Source organism: Melopsittacus undulatus, chromosome 14 (assembly GCF_012275295.1).
Source record: "Melopsittacus undulatus isolate bMelUnd1 chromosome 14, bMelUnd1.mat.Z, whole genome shotgun sequence".
NCBI classification, from domain to species: domain Eukaryota; kingdom Metazoa; phylum Chordata; class Aves; order Psittaciformes; family Psittaculidae; genus Melopsittacus; species Melopsittacus undulatus.
In genome coordinates, this window is record NC_047540.1 from 6,079,953 (window position 1) to 6,086,321 (window position 6,369).

Sequence of the window (6,369 nt, forward strand, 5' to 3'; positions counted from 1 at the left end):
GAGCCTTCCTCATCCTCCTCACCTCAATGAGGTGGGATATGGGGAAAACACTGAACAGGACACCCAGCCTCAGCAGTGCTGCGGATTCAGGGGGGTTGGAGATCACAGCAGGGCAGAGTTAGAGCAGCGCCCGCATATGTGGATGTTGGAACACTGGGGCTTTGCCTGCTGGATGGGAATTAGATCTGTCCATTAAGGCAATAATAACCTGTTAGTTTGACACAAGGTGCCACCACAGTCATCACACAGGCGCTGCCATCCCAGCTACCAGCATTCAAAGGCATCACCAGGACAGGCAGCACTGGGCAGGGACCAGCCAGGGGCTCCCAAGACACTGGCACAGTTGGGTTTCCAGTACTCCCATTTCCCCTTCATTTGGCACAGAAATGACAGGGGACAAAGCCAAGGTGGCAGCTCCTCCGTGCCTGGCCCTGGATGAGGAGTCAGGGAAGAGATTGACTCCAGTTCCTGGCTGGGGGAATGTGGGGATGCCCCCAAGCTCCTATGGCTCCAGATGGGCCCCAGCCCCAGGGCTCAGCAGTTTTCAGAAGGGTTCAACAGGAGCATCTCAGCTTGAAGCACAGAGCAGGACAGGAGCAGCAGGAGGCGGCCGCTTGTCTGAACTGCTTCCCATAAACATCACTGGGAATCACTCCCGTGGATAAACAAAAGCAGCAATGAACAGAGAGGTCTGGTTTGCAGGGGCATCCGCTCTAATGGGAAGAGGCAGCAAGCGCAGGCAGAGGAGCCTTTACCAGGTGCCAGGAGCCCATCACCAGGATGGAGGGACCAGCCCCATTCTGGCTGCCCGTGGCCACTGCACCCCCCAGGTACCTTCACATGCAGCTGGTGGTGGCAGGGAGGAAAGCAAAGGAGCGAGGGAAGCTCAAGTGATGAGCAGAAGAGGAAGGTTGTGAATAAGCTCCAAAGCAAACATCACTTTGGGTGTTGTTACAGACCGAGGAGCGCTGCCACCATGGCACAGCCAGTCTCAAGCGGCTCCCAGCCTCATGGATGTGGCTGTTGTGCCCAGAGGTTGGTTTCAGCTCAAGGTCTTTGTTTTGATTTTCCCGGGCTGAAGGATGGCCCAGGGCTGATCCATGTCCATCTGTGCCAAAGTGGAGATGATGCCTTGGAACATGGCAGAGCAGTGCAAGGACTGGAATGATTTCTGCTGGGTGAAGGTGCAGGGGCTGCCCTCTGGATCTGTGGGGCTGAGGGATGAGCACAGCATCAGTAAGGAGCCAGCAAAATGGGAACCCTGTGGGGTTTCTACCTCTGGATCCTCCACACACCTCAGAACATTCCTGCTCCATCCTGGGCCTTCAGCAAGGATAAATCCTCAGCGTCCTGGGAGATCCTCCCAGCCTGGAGCAGCCTGGCAAGGAGCAAGCTCACACCCACCCCTGCACACCTCACCCCACCGCGGGGCTGCCCCATTGCAGCCTCTGGCCACCGGAGCCATTTCAGTGCCCAAAGCTCAGGCACCGCACACGAGTCAGCGCTGAGAGCAGGAGCCTTGCATGAATATTCATCTGGATTAATATACATGAGGGCTGCAGAGAGCCCGGCTGAAGGCGTCAGCAGGATGTTATCTTGGCTGCTCAGCCCTGCTGCATTCAACGCTGGCATCTGATGGCTTTTCACAGAGGGAAAACCCAGAGCTGGATGTTGGGAAGCTGCATAGCTGCATCCCCTGTCCCCATCAGCATCTCTGGTGGCCTCTTCCACAGGGGACTGGAGCCCCAGTACCTCCCAGTAAACCATAAACTGGGCTTACCTGTCTGGATGTGGATGGATCCAGATGAATCTGGATGTTTTCAGCTCCTGCCATGGGGGAAATTGAGGCAAAAGGATAGGCTCAGGGCTGCCGGTGGCAGAAGCAGCAGCTCAGCCATGGTCCCATCACCACCATGCTCCCAGCATCACCATTACCGTAGCAGGCTGATGGTGATGCTGGACCCATCAGAGCCAGGTTATGTGTGGCTCCTCCAGGACTTTGCCTTTGTCACTCTGCCAGCAACCTGGGGCACAAGCAAGAGCCTGACATTTCCACACCACTCCCAGGCCCTGGGATGAAAGCAGAACATAATTAGCAGATTAATCAGCAGACAATAGCTATGGCCCTGGTGCTGCTGAGCTGTCACCAGCTCTGCGTGGAGCTGACCCTGAGCCTGTTCAGGGCCACACAAGCCAGGGATGGGCACACATGGGAAGGGGCAGGCACTGTCCCCATGTCCTCACTGGGCCTGTGGCCCCTGCCATGTCATGTCTGCCCCTGCCCCCGTGGTGGCAGGAGGGGATGTGACATTCTGTGCCTGTCAGGAACCTGGGAATGAAACCTTCAAAGGGCAGCACCATCCCTCACCCTCCAACCAGCTAAAACCCATGAATCACAGTGAATTTGCATTCTTATGAGGTGCCCTGCAAGTGCAGCGAGCTTCGTTCAAACACATTTTGGTGATAAAATGATATTGACTCTGAGTAATTAAAAACCATTTCCATATTCAAATACAGCTGATTGAGGAGAAAAGGCTCCTTTTAGTTGCCTGGAGGGGAATTATCCACTTTTGGAGTGCGCAGCCCAGCAAACGCATCTTCAGTTGGCAGCTTGCGAAAGGCCCATGGAGGAGGAGGAGGAGAGGAGGAGGAGAAAGAGGAGGTGTAGGAAGAGGAGGAAGTGTAGGAGGGCTGGCGTGCAGGGTAAGGTGTGACTTGGCTGCCTGCAAGCTCTTCCTTTGCATCCTGTCTGCTTCTTCAAGAACCAGGGTTGATGCCACAGCTCGACCCTAAAACAATGCCCTCCTTTTCTCCCCCCTCATCCATGGGGTCTTCCCAGGGAAATGTGGCCTCACAGCCCCTCTGGCAGCAGCATTACCAGCTCTGGATAGACCCAAACTATAGGATAGACCTTCTTACTGCTGTGGCCTCGCTCAAAGCTCACCCATCTTTTTCTTTCTTTCTTTCTTTTCTTTCTTTCTTTCACATCCTAGCACAGTGAGCCCTGCACCACCCCATCTAGGTCACTTTAGGGTGTGAGGGCAGCATCCAGAGGTTGCTTCATCACTGAACCCACCTCTCCAAACCACCAACCACAGCCAAGCTGCCACCAGCAGAGCCCCTCCTGCACCTGCAGCCACCCCAAGTGCCACAGCCATCAGTGTCCCCAGGTAGGACATGCTCCCAGGTCTGCAGCTCCTCAGAGCCCCTCCAGTGCCTCTGAGTATGGTTTTGGGCTGCACTCGGTTTCCTATGGAAACCAGGCTGCAGCTCAGCTCAGCCTCCGCGCACGGGTGTGTGCACGGGGGATGTGGATGCCCCACACCCTCCATCTCTGCTCCCAGCTATCACTAGTGCATCAACTGATGCTTGGTGCAGAGCATGAAGCCACCCAACCCCTTGAGCCAGAGGCTGGGGGGAGCAGAGTACCCACTCCTGGATGGCCTCTTAGGGGGGTCCCCGGAGGGATGACGCAGGTCCCACACCATGAGGATGCTCCATGCCACCCCCCAGTCCTCAGGGTCTGTCCAGGGGTGCAGCACCTCAAAGCGCATCCAGAATCTGGTGTTTGTTCAATACAACCCACAGCCAAAGGCTCTAAATGTGCTTGAAAAGCACCAGGGAGAGGCTGGTGTGAGGTTTACAGGGACACTGGTCCTGGGAACAGGGATAAAGCAGATGCATGGGTACCATGGATTGCTTGGAGTCACCAATGCTTTCCTCCCCCTTCATCCCACAGGCTCACAGCCCCGGATCCAAGATCCAGGTATCCCAGAGCCCTTCTCCATGGTGGGAGCAGGGTCATGCCAGGAGGGAGCCCCCAGCACTGGGGCCATGGGACACTCACCCTGGCACCCGCTGCTTACAATGGACAAATATTGAACATAAAGCCAGAGCCGGGGAATGAAAGAACCATAATTAAAGAACATTCCGCAGTGTGTTGAAGCAGAAGAGGATCATTGTGTTTACCTCCCACATCCCAGATGGATGCACGCGGGCTGCAGACAACGTGGAGAAGAGGAGAGGAAGGGAGTGAGTTAGCCTGGGATGCGTGTGAGCAGAATTGAATTTTGATCAGTTTCTATGTGGATGCTGTTTATTCATCTGTCTCCTTCCCTCTCCCTGCATCTCCCTATTCCTTTTACAGAATCACTTTCCTCCTTTGCCCTAATTTTGTTTGTACAGAGCAGCTGCTTTCCTCCATTCCAGCATAAACAGGTATCCTGGTAAATGAGGTGCTGTGTGTCCCCAGCAGACGTTCCAGCAGCTCCCAGAGCACATTAGCTCTTTGCTCCTGTAGGGCCCCATTTCCATCACAAAAAGCTAAGACCTGCTGCCTGAAGCCCATCCAGATCCACCTCCTACTAGAGCAGGTTGCTCCAAGCCCCATCCAACCCGGCCTTGATCCGGTCCGTGATCCCTCACGGTTACGGGATGGGTAACACAGCCCAAAACTGGTCCAGATCTCCAAGTGACACCCTCCTGCCATGGGACAGGCACCCTCCTCTCCAGCTGCACTGGGAGCTCCACTAATAACTATTAAGGGACTTGCCACCAGAGACGGATGGAGCCAGGATCATCCAGAACACCAATAATGGTGTATTTTCCCCCAAGAGGTGGTACTTGTCTCTCAGGCTGTCCAGGCATGTCAAGGAGAGGTGCACAGGTGAGCCTGGAGCACAGGTTCAGGATGCTTCCAAACACCAGGAACCTGGAGAGAGGGTGATGCTGAGGCCCCACGTCCCAAAGCAGGACCCAACCCCAGTGTCCCTGTGTCCCACCAGGAAGAGCATCCCACTGACACCCAGTGCCCCCAGTGCAGATGACACACGTCCACGCTGAGCACATTCCTCCCATGCACAACCCCAAACAACAGACACTTTGTCCTGCAAAGATGGAACAACCTTCCCAGGAGACCCCAGCCCAGGCAATAACACCAGAGGAGACACAACCAAAGGGATATTCCAGGGAGAGGCCCCAGGATGACTTTGCTATAGGGGCACAGGAGCTGTTGGCTCATGCTGCCCCTCCTGCCCCAGGAGCTGCTGCTCCCAGTGCCACCGGCTCAAACAGAATCCCTTTGTGCTGTCCTCGCATGAGGGAACCCCAGCTCGCAGCGGGATTGATTCCCCCGCAGGGGCCCCATTAAAAATGTATGGAATTACTCATGCAAAGTCCCACTTACACACGGGCCTTCTATGAGGACATTAAAACACCAGCACTTGTCAGCCACTTACCCACTGTTTGCGATTTGCTCCTATTTATTATCATGACCAAACCAGCATTGATTCTATTTTCACCTCCTCACGCACCACACTGGGCTCCCAGGCTCCCCTGGGCTGGTGTGTGCTCAGCACAGCACAGCTCTGATCCCCAGCCCCTCTGCTCACTTGGGCTTGAGGCCAGGAGAGCATCAGGGTGCTCAGCATGCTCAGCATCACCCCCCTCATCCCTTCCCAGCTCCCTTCCCACATCTGATGGGGCAGAACCTGACTGGGGAATAGCAGGAGGAGCATCATGATGCTCGGGATAGGAATGGGCTTTATCCTCGACCAGGACCCAGGCTCTCCCCGGGCTCCTCCTGGCATCCCCTGCATTCCTCAGGGCCAGGCTGGATGCGATGGATGCCTGGCCTGCTGGGAAGCAGGTGCTGCAGCAGCCAGCTCCTGGTTGAAGCCCTGGCTCCTAAGCTGGGGAGAGAACCAGCAGTTACACACATGTCACAGGGAGGTGGGGAACGTGGAGAATACAATAGATTGTGTTCACTCGGTTGCTCTCGCTGGGAGGAACGGGGCTTGAATCACATAATGTTTCCCCTCTGCTCTCAAAGCATTTCAACTTGTAATGCATTTCCCTTCCTGCCTGAGCACCTTGCCGAGTCAAAAAGACAGATCTCCCAAGGCTTCAAAAGCTGCTGAGAGGCAGAGCGCCATGCCTCAAACCATCACTCATGCACCCAAACAGCCTCAGCTCCAGCAGCTCCTGCCCCTCCTCTCCCACCACAAATTACAGACCAGCGTTTTCACAGGCTCCAGGTGAGTTCCAAGCACAGCCACAGCTCCCACATGTGGGGCACAGCACAGTGCATCCCCTGCCCACCGCCTGCCAAGGCGAGATGGGAGCCCCACAACCCCAACAGCAGAGAATGGGGTCTGGGGCCTCTGGCTGGATGGACAAGGGAAGGACTTCGGAAGGCTGGAACCCATCCCTGCAAGGACAGTGCCACAGTCCCCAGAGCAGCAGTGATGCCCTGAGCCCCTCCAGGGACAGCACTGACCACCACCAGCACCCAGCCCTTGTCTGTTGCCACATCCTGCACTGGTTCATGGCAAACTTGGTTCATTCTGACTCTTGCAGCCAGAGCAGATC